We start from the raw sequence: 14703 nt of genomic DNA, 5'->3' as shown, positions 1-14703 counted from the left end.
CTACACCCAACTGTCTTGACTGAGGACACGGCTATTCGAATAGTTTAACAACCTGTAGAGGTTGCACACTTTACCCACAAGACTCAAAAACTTTCATCTCAGGGCACGACTCGCGACATTTCTCATACCCGAGGTAAGTTCCCGACCATCACCTTTCCCTTGACGGTACTAATGAAAAGACCAATCGTTGGTGGAAATCCCTCGTGATGTACATCACATGTGTCATTCACGAGGGAACGCATCGGTGTGCCTGGTGCTCGTGAAACAGCCCATGGCCGCCATTCTTGGCAAGACCCCGTCTCAGAAGTGACCACATCACTCCCAGCACTAGTAATGTGGGCTCTCTACTAGCAGTGACCATACTAATCAGCAAATCCCCATCCCATAAGGGGTATCGTGATAATGCATGTAAGGTTGGGATGGTCATAAAATATTAAATCAAATCATGTTTTTAGAAACCACTCACACAACTGGCCTCGGTAAACTTGTAGCGATCCGATCCCAATGGATCAAGGTCTCTATGCTTAAGTGTCATCCCTGGATGAGTATGCTGACACACAGTACTCGAGGATTTATAATAGAGTTCAATCCCACATGTTATTACACTGAGAATCCTCATAGATTATTTATTACAATAATGTGGGCTAAGGCGAGATAAAACAAATATTGCGGAAGCAAATAAGTGCAACGAGTCCATCAACACCACGAGCAAAGATAGTGTAGAACAACGACCTATCGCACCTTAATCCTCGTCGGACAAATCTGCAACATGATAGGTTGCAGACGTGTAGGAAAGTACATGGCATGTACATGCAAGTCACATTATAAGAGAGTAATCAGCCTACTTGTACATGCAATTTGGTTGGTGGAAAGCTCTAAGTTTAGTTTTGCGTAAAGCTGATTTTTCCTTAACAGAACAAGCATTCTACTTCTACAAAAATAATCATAAGAGTGAGATGGAAACCCCAACTCAATCCATTCCCAAAGTTGTCTCAATTGCCCAGTTGATTAATTGAGAGTGACGAAATCTCCCGGCATTTCCACTACTAAAAGTTCAAGTTGTCCATAACGGGGGACACGGCTAATCGATTAGATTAACACTCTCCACAGGATGTGAACTTTTCCCCACAAGACTCGACAACCTCCTCGATTGGAAGATCGAGACATAGTCTTTCGTAAGCATTCCCTCTAACCCATGGATAGGCCGGTACACCTACATCATCTACATTTGCTAGCCTCCCAGAAGAGGCCACACCATCTAATAAACTAAGCTAGAGCCCATATTAGCTTGTGGGTGCACACGGAAGCTTATATACATGAAAAAAAGGATGATCCATTTGAGCATGGGTGGATGAACCACAATTCTGCACTCCCATGGATTCCCATGAATGCTCCCACTGTACTTCGCCACAATACAAATCAATTTCCACCAGGTAGTTCCTTAAAGTCTTGGTCCTAATTACTACTTTGTCACACATGACTCAATGTGGTATCACTCCCCAATCCACGTCTACTTTGGTGAAGCCTTATAACTTAACTCGGTGGCGATAAAGTTGATATGGTTCAGACCTACCTCAAATGAACTACTAGGTGCAAGCATAACCAAAAGTCATAAATTCCTATCATGCAATGCTACAACAAAGGTCTTGATAACCCACAAGTATAGGGGATCAATTGTAGCCTTTCTTGATAAGTAAGAGTGTCGAACCCAATGAGGAGCTAAAGGTAGAAAAAAATATTCCCTCAAGTTCTATCGACCACCGATACAACTCTACGCACGCTTAACGTTCGCTTTACCTAGAACAAGTATGAAACTAGAAGTACTTTGTAGTCGTGATAGGATAGGTTTGCAAGAAAATAAAGAACACGTAACTAAAAACTAGGGACAGCTAACATAAAGAAACAACTAAGTTGGTCTTAGTAGAGATCTTTTTGTCACAAGAAGGTTATTTGTCCCTAGGAAATCGATAACCAGACCGGTAATCATTTTTGCAATTTTATATGAGGGAGTGGCATACGTTAACATACTTTCTCTACTTTGATCATATGCACTTATGATTGGAACTCTAGCAAGCATCCGCAAATACTAAAGATCATTAAGCTAAAACCCAACAATAACATTATAAGGTATCAAGTCCTCTTTACTCCCATATGCAACAACCCACCTACTTGGGTTATGCTTCTGTCACTCACGCAACCCACCATAGGAAAATCATGAACACATTGCAACACCCTACAACGGGGATCCCTCAAGCTTGCGTGACACAGAGAGCACCATAGGACAACACCAATAATAAAACACGCAACTCAAACCAATCATGATCATCAATCAACCCATAGTACAAAACGGATCTACTCAAACATCATAGAATAGCCATACATCATCGGGAAATAATGTATAGCATTGAGAACCATGTTTAAGTAGAGATTAAAGCGGTGAGAAGAGGTGTTGAACCGCTGCATAGAGGGGGGCATTTGGTGATGATGGCGGCGAAGTTGTTCGTGTAAATTGTTGGAATTATGCCCTAGAGGCAATAATAAATATAGTTATTGTTATAATTCCTGTATCAAGATAATCGTTTATTATCCATGGTATAATTGTATTGAATGAAGACTCATTTACATGTGTGGATACATAGACAAAACACCGTCCCTAGCAAGCCTCTAGTTGGCTAGCCAGTTGATCAAAGATAGTCAGTGTCTTCTGATTATGAACAAGGTGTTGTTGCTTGATAACTGGATCACGTCATTAGGAGAATCACGTGATGGACTAGACCCAAACTAATAGACGTAGCATGTTGATCGTGTCATTTTGTTGCTACTATTTTCTGCGTGTCAAGTATTTATTCCTATGACCATGAGATCATATAACTCACTGACACCGAAGGAATGCTTTGTGTGTATCAAACGTCGCAACGTAACTGGGTGACTATAAAGATGCTCTACAGGTATCTCCGAAGGTGTTAGTTGAGTTAGTATGGATCAAGACTGGGATTTGTCACTCCGTGTGAACGGAGAGGTATCTCGGGGCCCACTCGGTAATACAACATCACACACAAGCCTTGCAAGCAATGTAACTTAGTGTAAGTTGCGGGATCTTGTATTACGGAACGAGTAAAGAGACTTGCCGGTAAACGAGATTGAAATAGGTATACGGATACTAACGATCGAATCTCGGGCAACTAATATACCGAAGGACAAAGGGAATGACATACGGGATTATATTAATCCTTGGCACTGAGGTTCAAACGATAAGATCTTCGTAGAATATTTAGGATCCAATATGGGCATCCAGGTCCCGCTATTCGATATTGACCGAGGAGTCTCTCGGGTCATGTCTACTTAGTTCTCGAACCCGCAGGGTCTGCACACTTAAGGTTTGACGTTGTTTTATGCGTATTTGAGTTATATGGTTGGTTACCGAATAATGTTCAGAGTCCCGGATGAGATCACGGGCGTCACGAGGGTTTCTGGAATAGTCCGGAAACGAAGATTGATATATAGGATGACCTCATTTGATTACCGGAAGGTTTTCGGAGTTACCGGGAATGTACCGGGAATGACGAATGGGTTCCGGGAGTTCACCGGGGGGGGCAACCCACCCCGGGGAAGCCCATAGGCCTTGAGGGTGGCACACCAGCCCTTAGTGGGCTGGTGGGACAGCCCAAAAGGGCTCTATGCACCAAGAAGAGAAAATCAAGAGAAAAAAAAAGGGAGGAGGTGGGAAGGAAGGGGGACTCCCTCCCACCAAACCAAGTCCAACTCGGTTTGGGGGGGAGTCCTCCCCCCTTGGACTCGGCCGACCCCCTTGGGGCTCCTTGAGCCTCAAGGCAAGGCCCCTCCCTCCCACCTATATATACGGAGGTTTTAGGGCTGATTTGAGACGACTTTTCCATGGTAGCCCGACCACATACCTCCACGGTTTTTCCTCTAGATCGCGTTTCTGCGGAGCTCGGGCGGAGCCCTGCTGAGACAAGGTCATCACCAACCTCCGGAGCGCCGTCACGCTGCCGGAGAACTCTTCTACCTCTCCGTCTCTCTTGCTGGATCAAGAAGGCCGAGATCATCGTCGAGCTGTACGTGTGCTGAACGCGGAGGTGCCGTCCGTTCGGTACTAGATCGTTGGACTGATCGCGGGATTGTTCGCGGGGCGGATCGAGGGACGTGAGGACGTTCCACTACATCAACCGCGTTCACAGACGCTTCTGCTGTACGATCTACAAGGGTACGTAGATCACTCATCCCCTCTCGTAGATGGACATCACCATGATAGGTCTTCGTGCGCGTAGGAAAATTTTTGTTTCCCATGCGACGTTCCCCAACAGTGGCATCATGAGCTAGGTTCATGCGTAGATGTCTTCTCGAGTAGAACACAAAAGTTTTTGTTGGCGGTGATGTGCGTTTTTCTGCCCTCCTTAGTCTTTTCTTTATTCCGCGGTATTGTTGGATTGAAGCGGCTTGGACCGACATTACTCGTACGCTTACGAGAGACTGGTTTCATCATTACGAGTAACTCCGTTCCTCAAAGATGACTGGGAAGTGTCGGTTTCTCCAACTTTAGTTGAATCGGATTTGACCGAGGAGGTCCTTGGATGAGGTTAAATAGCAACTCATATATCTCCGTTGTGGTGTTTGCGTAAGTAAGATGCGATCCTACTAGATACCCATGGTCACCACGTAAAACATGCAACAACAAAATTAGAGGACGTCTAACTTCTTTTTGCAGGGTATGCTTGTGATTTGATATGGCCAATGATGTGATGTGATATATTGGATGTATGAGATGATCATGTTGTAATAGAAATATCGACTTGCACGTCGATGGTAGGGCAACCGGCAGGAGCCATAGGGTTGTCTTTATACTAACGTGTGTGCTTGCAGATGCGTTTACTATTTTGCTAGGATGTAGCTTTAGTAGTAATAGCATGAGTAGCACGTCAACCCCGATGGCAACACGTTGATAGAGATCATGGTGTGGCGCCGGTGACAAGAAGATCGTGCCGGTGCTTTGGTGATGGAGATCAAGAAGCACGTGATGATGGCCATATCATGTCACTTATGAATTGCATGTGATGTTAATCCTTTTATGCACCTTATTTTGCTTAGAACGATGGTAGCATTATGAGGTGATCTCTCACTAAAATTTCAAGACGAAATTGTGTTCTCCCCGACTGTGCACCGTTGCTACAGTTCGTCGTTTCGAGAAACCACGTGATGATCCGGTGTGATAGACTCAATGTTCACATACAACGGGTGCAAAACAGTTGCGCACGCGGAACACTTGGGTTAAGCTTGACGAGCCTAGCATGTGCAGGCATGGCCTCGGAACACATGAGACCGAAAGGTCGATCATGAATCATATAGATGATATGATTAGCATAGGGATGCTTACCACTGAAACTATACTCAACTCACGTGATGATCGGACTTGAGCTAGTGTAAGTGGATCATGAACCACTCAAATGACTAGAGAGATGTACTTTTTGAGTGGAAGTTTAGCGAATAATTTGATTAAGTTAAAGTCTAATTATCTTGAACATAGTCTAAGTCCACTTTGAATATATTTGTGTTGTAGATCATGGCTCACGCGACAGTCATCCTGAATTTTAATACGTTCCTAGAGAAAGCTAAGTTGAAAGATGATGGAAGCAACTTTGTAGACTGGGCTCGTAATATTAAGCTAATCTTACAAGCTGGGAAGAAGGATTATGTCCTTAATGCTGCGTTAGGAGATGAACCACCCGCTACGGCTGATCAGGATGTTAAGAACGCTTGGTTAGCACGTAAGGAGGACTACTCAATAGTTCAATGTGCAGTTTTGTATGGCTTAGAACCGGGACTTCAACGTCTCTTTGAGCGTCATGGAGCATTTGAGATGTTCCAGGAGTTGGAGTTTATATTTCAGAAGAACGCCCAGATCGAGAGGTATGAGACCTCCGATAAATTCTATGCTTGCAAGATGGAGGAAAACTCATCTGTCAGTGAACATGTGCTCAAAATGTCTGGGTACTCAAACCGTCTAGCTGAGCTGGGGATTGAACTCCCGCAAAAAGCTATCACTGACAGAATCCTTCAATCACTGCCGCCAAGCTATAAAGGCTTTGTGTTGAACTACAACATGCAAGGGATGAACAAGTCTCCCGGCGAGTTGTTTGCGATGCTGAAAGTCGCAGAGTCTGAACTCCGTAAAGAGCATCAAGTGTTGATGGTGAATAAGACCACTAGTTTCAAGAGAAACGGCAAAGGCAAGAAGGGCAATTCGAAGAAGAGCGACAAGCCTGTTGCCAATCCGACGAAGAAACCCAAAGCTGGACCTAAGCCGGAAACGGAGTGTTACTATTGCAAGGGTATGGGTCACTGGAAGCGCAATTGCCCCAAGTATCTGGCAGATAAGAAGGTGGGCAAAGAAAAATCAGGTATATTTGATATACATGTTATTGATGTGTACTTAACCGGCTCTCGTCGTAGTGCCTGGGTATTCGATACCGGTTCTGTTGCTCATATTTGCAACTTGAAACAGGAACTGCGGAATAGGCGAAGGCTGGCGAAAGATGAAGTGACGATGCGCGTAGGAAATGGTTCCAAGGTTGATGCAATCGCCGTCGGCACAGTGTCACTTCAGTTACCGTCAGGATTAGTGATGAACTTAAATCATTGTTATTTAGTGCCTGCGTTGAGCATGAACATTATATCTGGATCTTCTTTATTACGAGACGGTTACTCTTTTAAAGTCAGAGAATAATGGTTGTTCTATTTCTATGAGTAACATCTTTTATGGTCATGCACCAAATGTGAGAGGATTGTTCATATTGAATCTTGATAGCGATACGCATATACATAACACTGAGACCAAAAGAGTTAGAGTTAACAATGGTAGCGCCATATTTTTGTGGCACTGCCGCTTAGGTCATATTGGTGTAAAGCGCATGAAGAAACTCCATGATGATGGACTTTTGGAGTCACTTGACTTTGATTCACTTGACACGTGCGAACCATGCCTCATGGGCAAGATGACTAAGACTCCGTTCTCAGGAACAATGGAGCGTGCAAGTGACTTGTTGGAAATCATACATACCGATGTGTGTGGTCCGATGACCGTGGAGGCACGCGGCGGATATCGTTATTTTCTCACCTTCACTGACGATTTAAGTAGATATGGTTATGTCTACTTGATGAAGCACAAGTCTGAAACATTTGAAAAGTTCAAGCAATTTCAGAGTGAAGTGGAAAATCATCGTAACAAGAAGATCAAGTTCCTGCGGTCTGATCGTGGGGGTGAATATCTGAGTTTCGAGTTTGGTGCTCACTTAAGACAATGTGGAATTGTTTCACAGTTAACACCGCCTGGAACACCACAGCGTAATGGTGTGTCCGAATGTCGTAATCATACTCTATTAGAGATGGTGCGATCTATGATGTCTCTTACTGATTTGCCGTTATCATTTTGGGGCTATGCATTAGAAACAACTGCATTCACTTTAAATAGGGCACCATCAAAATCCGTTGAGACGACACCATACGAACTGTGGTATGGCAAAAGGCCAAAGTTGTCGTTTCTTAAAGTTTGGGGATGTGATGCTTATGTCAAAAAGCTTCAGCCTGAAAAGCTGGAACCCAAAGCGGAAAAGTGCGTCTTCATAGGTTACCCAAAAGAGACAGTTGGGTACACCTTCTATCTCAAATCTGAGGGCAAAGTGTTTGTTGCTAAAAACGGAGCTTTTCTCGAGAAGGAGTTTCTCTCGAGAGAATTGAGTGGGAGGAAGATAGAACTTGACGAGGTTGTCGAACCTCTCATCCCTCTGGATGGTGGCGCAGGGCAAGGGGAAACCTCTGTCATTGCAACGCCGGTTGAGGAGGAAGTTAATGATGATGATCATGAAACTCCAGTTCAAGTTTCTGTCGAACCACGTAGGTCGACGAGACCACGTGCTGCTCCAGAGTGGTACGGTAATCCCGTCTTATCAATCATGTTGTTAGACAACAATGAACCTGCGAATTATGAAGAAGCAATGGTGGGCCCAGATTCCAACAAATGGCTGGAAGCCATGAAGTCCGAGATAGGATCCATGTATGAGAACAAAGTGTGGACTTTGGAGGTACTGCCTGAGGGCCGCAAGGCCATTCAGAACAAATGGATCTTTAAGAGGAAGACGGACGCTGACGGTAATGTGACCGTTTATAAAGCTCGACTTGTGGCAAAGGGTTTTTCACAAGTTCAAGGAGTTGACTACGATGGGACTTTCTCACCCGTAGCGATGCTTAAGTCCGTCAGAATCATGTTAGCAATAGCTGCATTTTTCAATTATGAAATCTGGCAGATGGATGTCAAAACGGCGTTCCTTAACGGTTTCCTTAAGGAAGAGTTGTATATGATACAACCCGAAGGTTTTGTCGATCCTAAGAATGCTAACAAGGTGTGCAAGCTCCAGCGATCCATTTATGGACTGGTGCAAGCATCTCAGAGTTGGAACAAACGCTTTGATGAGGTGATCAAAGCATTTGGGTTTATACAAGTGGTTGGAGAATCTTGTATTTACAAGAAAGTGAGTGGGAGCTCTGTGGCGTTTCTAATATTATATGTGGATGACATATTACTGATTGGAAACAACGAAGAGTTTTTAGAGAGCATAAAGGATTACTTGAATAAAAGTTTCTCTATGAAGGACCTAGGAGAAGCTGCTTACATTCTAGGCATTAAGATCTATAGGGATAGATCAAAACGCCTGATAGGACTTTCACAAAGCACATACCTTGATAAAGTTTTGAAAAGGTTCAAAATGGAACAGTCCAAGAAAGGGTTCTTGCCAGTTCTACAAGGTACGAGATTGAGTAAGACTCAGTGCCCAGCAACTGATGAAGATAGAGAGCATATGCGCTCCGTCCCCTATGCTTCAGCCATAGGTTCTATCATGTATGCGATGCTGTGCACTACACCGGATGTTAGCCTGGCCATAAGTATGGCAGGTAGGTTCCAGAGTAATCCAGGAGTGGATCACTGGACAGCGGTCAAGAATATCCTGAAGTACCTGAAAAGGACTAAGGAGATGTTTCTCGTGTATGGAGGTGACGAAGAGCTCGCCGTAAAAGGTTACGTCGATGCAAGCTTTGACACAGATCCGGACAACTCTAAGTCGCAAACCGGATACGTATTTATTCTTAATGGGGGTGCAGTAAGCTGGTGCAGTTCCAAGCAAAGCGTCGTAGCAGATTCTACATGTGAAGCGGAGTACATGGCTGCCTCGGAGGCGGCTAAGGAGGGTGTCTGGATGAAGCAGTTCATGACGGATCTTGGGGTGGTGCCAAGCGCACTGAATCCAATAACCTTGTTCTGTGACAACACTAGTGCCATTGCCTTAGCAAAGGAACCGCGGTTTCACAAGAAGACCAAACACATCAAACGACGCTTCAACCTCATCCGCGACTACGTCGAGGGAGAGAACGTGAATATATGCAAAGTGCACACGGATCTGAATGTAGCAGACCCGCTGACTAAACCTCTTCCACGGCCAAAACATGATCAACACCAGAACTGTATGGGTGTTAGATTTATTACAATGTAATTCACATGGTGATGTGAGGGCTAGATTATTGACTCTAGTGCAAGTGGGAGACTGTTGGAATTATGCCCTAGAGGCAATAATAAATATAGTTATTGTTATAATTCCTGTATCAAGATAATCGTTTATTATCCATGCTATAATTGTATTGAATGAAGACTCATTTACATGTGTGGATACATAGACAAAACACCATCCCTAGCAAGCCTCTAGTTGGCTAGCCAGTTGATCAAAGATAGTCAGTGTCTTCTAATTATGAACAAGGTGTTGTTGCTTGATAACTGGATCACGTCATTAGGAGAATCACGTGATGGACTAGACCCAAACTAACAGACGTAGCATGTTGATCGTGTCATTTTGTTGCTACTGTTTTCTGCGTGTCAAGTATTTATTCCTATGACCATGAGATCATATAACTCACTGACACCGGAGGAACGCTTTGTGTGTATCAAACGTCGCAACGTAACTAGGTGACTATAAAGATGCTCTACAGGTATCTCCGAAGGTGTTAGTTGAGTTAGTATGGATCAAGACTGGGATTTTTCACTCCGTGTGAACGAAGAGGTATCTCGGGGCCCACTCCGTAATACAACATCACACACAAGCCTTGCAAGCAATGTAACTTAGTGTAAGTTGCGGGATCATGTATTACGGAACGAGTAAAGAGACTTGCCGGTAAACGAGATTGAAATAGGTATACGGATACTAACGATCGAATCTCGGGCAAGTAACATACCGGAGGACAAAGGGAATGACATAGGGGATTATATGAATCCTTGGCACTGAGGTTCAAACGATAAGATCTTCGTAGAATATGTAGGATCCAATATGGGCATCCAGGTCCCGCTATTGGATATTGACCGAGGAGTCTCTCGGGTTATGTCTACATAGTTCTTGAACCCGCAGGGTCTGCACACTTAAGGTTCGACGTTGTTTTATGCGTATTTGAGTTATATGGTTGGTTACTGAATGTTGTTCGGAGTCCCGGATGAGATCACGGACGTCACGAGGGTTTCCGGAATAGTCCGGAAACGAAGATTGATATATAGGATGACCTCATTTGATTACCGGAAGGTTTTCGGAGTTACCGGGAATGTACCGGGAATGACGAATGGGTTCCGGGAGTTCACCGGGGGGGCAACCCACCCCGGGGAAGCCCATAGGCCTTGAGGGTGGCACACCAGCCCTTAGTGGGCTGGTGGGACAGCCCAAAAGGGCTCTATGCGCCAAGAAGAGAAAATCAAGAGAAAAGAAAAAAAAAGGGAGGAGGTGGGAAGGAAGGGGGACTCCCTCCCACCAAACCAAGTCCAACTCGGTTTGGGGGGGGAGTCCTCCCCCCTTGGACTCGGCCGACCCCCTTGGGGCTCCTTGAGACCCAAGGCAAGGTCCCCTCCCTCCCACCTATATATACGGAGGTTTTAGGGCTGATTTGAGACGACTTTTCCACGGCAGCCCGACCACATACCTCCACGGTTTTTCCTCTAGATCGCGTTTCTGCGGAGCTCGGGCGGAGCCCTGCTGAGACAAGGTCATGACCAACCTCCGGAGCGCCGTCACGCTGCCGGAGAACTCTTCTACCTCTCCGTCTCTCTTGCTGGATCAAGAAGGCCGAGATCATCGTCGAGATGTACGTGTGCTGAACGCGGAGGTGCCATCCGTTCGGTACTAGATCGTGGGACTGATCGCGGGATTGTTCGCGGGGCGGATCGAGGGACGTGAGGACATTCCACTAAATCAACCGCGTTCACTAACGCTTCTGCTGTACGATCTACAAGGGTACGTAGATCACTCATCCCCTCTCGTAGATGGACATCACCATGATAGGTCTTCGTGCGCGTAGGAAAATTTTTGTTTCCCATGCGACGTTCCCGAACATAAATCACCGTCACAATGATGGCCCTGACGGCGTTCCCGTGCCACCGGGAGAGAGGGAGAGAGAGCCCCCCTCCTTCTTCTTCTTCCTTGGGCTCCCCCCTAGATGGGAGGAGGGTTTCCCCTCGGGTCGTTGTCCTGCTCAGCGACGTTATGGATCTCTCTCTCTCTCTCCGTTTCTTACTCTTTCTGCGTTTTTTTCCATTCTAGATTCTGGCGTTTCACCGTTTCTTATATTCCCAAAGCTCTGTAACTCCGATTGCGCTGAATTTTTACACGATTTTTATCCGGATATTAGCCTTCTTACGGGGATATAATGGCACTAACCGCCTTACGGGGTCGCCAGAAGCCAGCCTGGCGCGCCCTACCCCCAGGCCGCGCCCCTCTGGCTTGTGGGCCCCTCGGGCACCGCCTTCTATTGATTACAATTCCCAAAATTCACATATATTCCAAAAAAATATCCTTAAGCTTTTATCTTGTTTGGACTTCGTTTGATTTGGATTTTTCACGAAAAAAAACATCCAACAGATAGGAACTCGCACTCGGCACTGGATCAATATATTAGTACCAAAAATAGTATAAAAAATTGCCAAAAGTATATGAAAGTTATAGAATATTGGCATGAAATAATAAAAAATTATAGATATGACAGAGACGTATCAGACTACGTGCATATAAAAACATAGGCAAAATAGGTATGATCAAAATGTAACTTGCCTTGGCACTCGGAGTGAAGTTCTAGCGAATGATAGTATTCGGCTTCGCACTCCATACAATCTAGCACAACAGTAAAATAATACACATAAACAACCATTCCTGTACTTCAAAGTAACATGCAGCAAAAATATTCATAAAAGCCAAATAAAATTCAACACACGACGTTAGCATGAAAGTTTTTCAAAGTATAAAACCAACAGTGAAAACATGGCCCAAAATCCGCGGCGTGCACTAATGTGCCTACAAGCCATACTAGTAATATTATGATAAACAACAACTAATTTTTTAAAATATACTGTGGCAAGGGCCCATGTCCTAGGATTTAGTTCGTCTGACGCGGTGTAAAAAGAATCACTTCAAACGGACATACCGTTTAAGAGATATAGCCTAATGAAGTTTAAATTCAAATCTGAAATAAATTTAAATTTGAACTGGCAAAATTTTGCAATGTTAGGTTATATGGATAAAGCTATTCGAGGCGAAAAACTAACCACTCGTCTCATCTCGTTTGGATCTACTGTTAAAAAGTTATGGGTGTTTGAAGATTTGAAACAAATCCGGAAAAAAATGCCACGGCAGCATTTTTCTAAAAATGCTAGAAACTGCACGTTCGTGCATAGAGCGCGACGTTGCCGGCTCGGGTTGGTTATCTGCGCTCGCTGCGGATGTTATGCGGCGGAAGTTCATTCTTTAGATAAAACGACCCAGTGTGGCTAAACTAAAAGAAAAACTAACGTTCAGCTTAAAATAAACCACACGGTTTAGGAAAACCACGGTTAACCAAAATACCCCTTCGATCTAAAAAAACAAACTAATCTAGAGAACGAGCGAGGCGAGTGCCTACACACACGAGGAGCTCGTTTCAGCTTCATGGAGAAGATCGACGTCGGTAGGGCGGCGGCTCCGGTGGACTCCTGTGTGGGCGAGGTGGTCGGGAGGGCAGGGCTCGACGGGGGCGGACGAACGGTGGTCACGGCGGTTGGCGGCGACGAGCGGACGGAGCAGACGAAGGCGGCAAAGTCCCCGTGCCCCGGCGAACTCCGGTGACGCAGGGTCAAACGGGACGTTGCTCCGGCGATCCTAGGGCAAAAACATTCATGTCATAGAGGTGCCTAAGGACGAGGGGGTCCGATTTCTCGAAGAAAAGAAGGCACAGGAGGTTCACCGGTGACGTGGGACTCCAGCAAAGGACTCGGCTCCGGCGAGATGTGAATGGCAACGGCAGCGGCTGTGAGCTGCAAGAGGAGGAGCAGATCGGCTGAATAGAACGAGGGGTTCGAGGGGCTTATATAGGCGTGCCTACAGAGGATGAGCACTGCGGATCGGCTGTATCCCGATAGCCTCGCGCGGCTGGTGCAGGAGCGCAAGCGCTGGCTTATCCCGCCGGTTGTGGGAGATTGTAGACGATAGGGCTGGGGCCCATGGGTCAGCATGCGTGAGAGAGACAGAGAGAGGCGAGCTAGCGATGCACACGGCAGGGCGCTGGGCGTGCGAGCACTAGGAGCGAGCGGCTCGGGGCAGGCCTGGCTGGTTTGCTGCCTAGGACTAGCTAGCTGGCTCGGCCTGGCTAGCTGGCTTGGCCGGCCTGGTGCTTGCGTGCGTGTTTTTTTAACAGAAACTTTTTGAGATCCAAACGAGACCAAACATACATATAAAATAACATAGTAATTTTCTAAAATCACTTTTGGTTATATAGAGCATAGGGAACATTAATTCCTGCTCGTACAATTTAGAAAAAATATTTTCTTATGCAAAAAATTAACTTTTGGCCAACAAAAATAATTTTCAATGCAACTTTAAAACACCAATAGAATTCAAATACTTTCCCACTCATTTATATTTTGAGGAAGTCATATTATCCTATCTCTGTTATTTTATGTGAGTGGAAGGATCTTGATGTGACAAATTCCAAAATGCAATAAATCATGATATGCAAATGATGATTCTATTAACATCCAAATTTAATAAAATTAGGATGTTACAAAGCTACCCCCTTAAGATGAATCTCATCCTCGAGATTTGAGTTGGCTAGCAAAAAGATGTGGATGGTCCCGCTTGAGATCTTGTTCTCTTTTCCAAGTAGCTTCCTCCTTAGTGTGATGACTCCACTGAACCTTGCAGAACTTGATGATCTTGTTACGAGTGATTCTCTCGGCAGTCTCAAGAATCTTAACAGGCTTCTCCGCATAAGTTAGATCACTCTCCAATTGGATTGCTTCTAGAGGCAGTGTATCTCGCAAAGGAATATCTTCCATCTCTGCATGACACTTCTTCAGCTGTGAAACTTCATGTCCTTCTTCAACAATTTCGTCATGGGCTTTGCAATCTTGGAGAAATTCTCGATGAACCTCCGGTAATATCTGGCAAGTCCAAGGACACTACGAATCTCACTAACTGACGTCGGTGACTACCATTATGTGACTGCTTCTACCTTGGAAGGATCCACGGATATTCCTTCTCCTCACACAACATGTCCGAGGAATCCGACTTCCTTCACCCAAAACTCACACTTGCTGAACTTGACATATAATTGATGCTCTCTAAGCTTCTCCAAAAC

This window comes from Hordeum vulgare, chromosome 5H (assembly GCF_904849725.1).
Source record: "Hordeum vulgare subsp. vulgare chromosome 5H, MorexV3_pseudomolecules_assembly, whole genome shotgun sequence".
Taxonomy (NCBI): Eukaryota; Viridiplantae; Streptophyta; class Magnoliopsida; order Poales; family Poaceae; genus Hordeum; species Hordeum vulgare.
The sequence above is the reverse complement of the archived record's forward strand: the minus strand, read 5'-3'. Positions refer to the sequence as shown.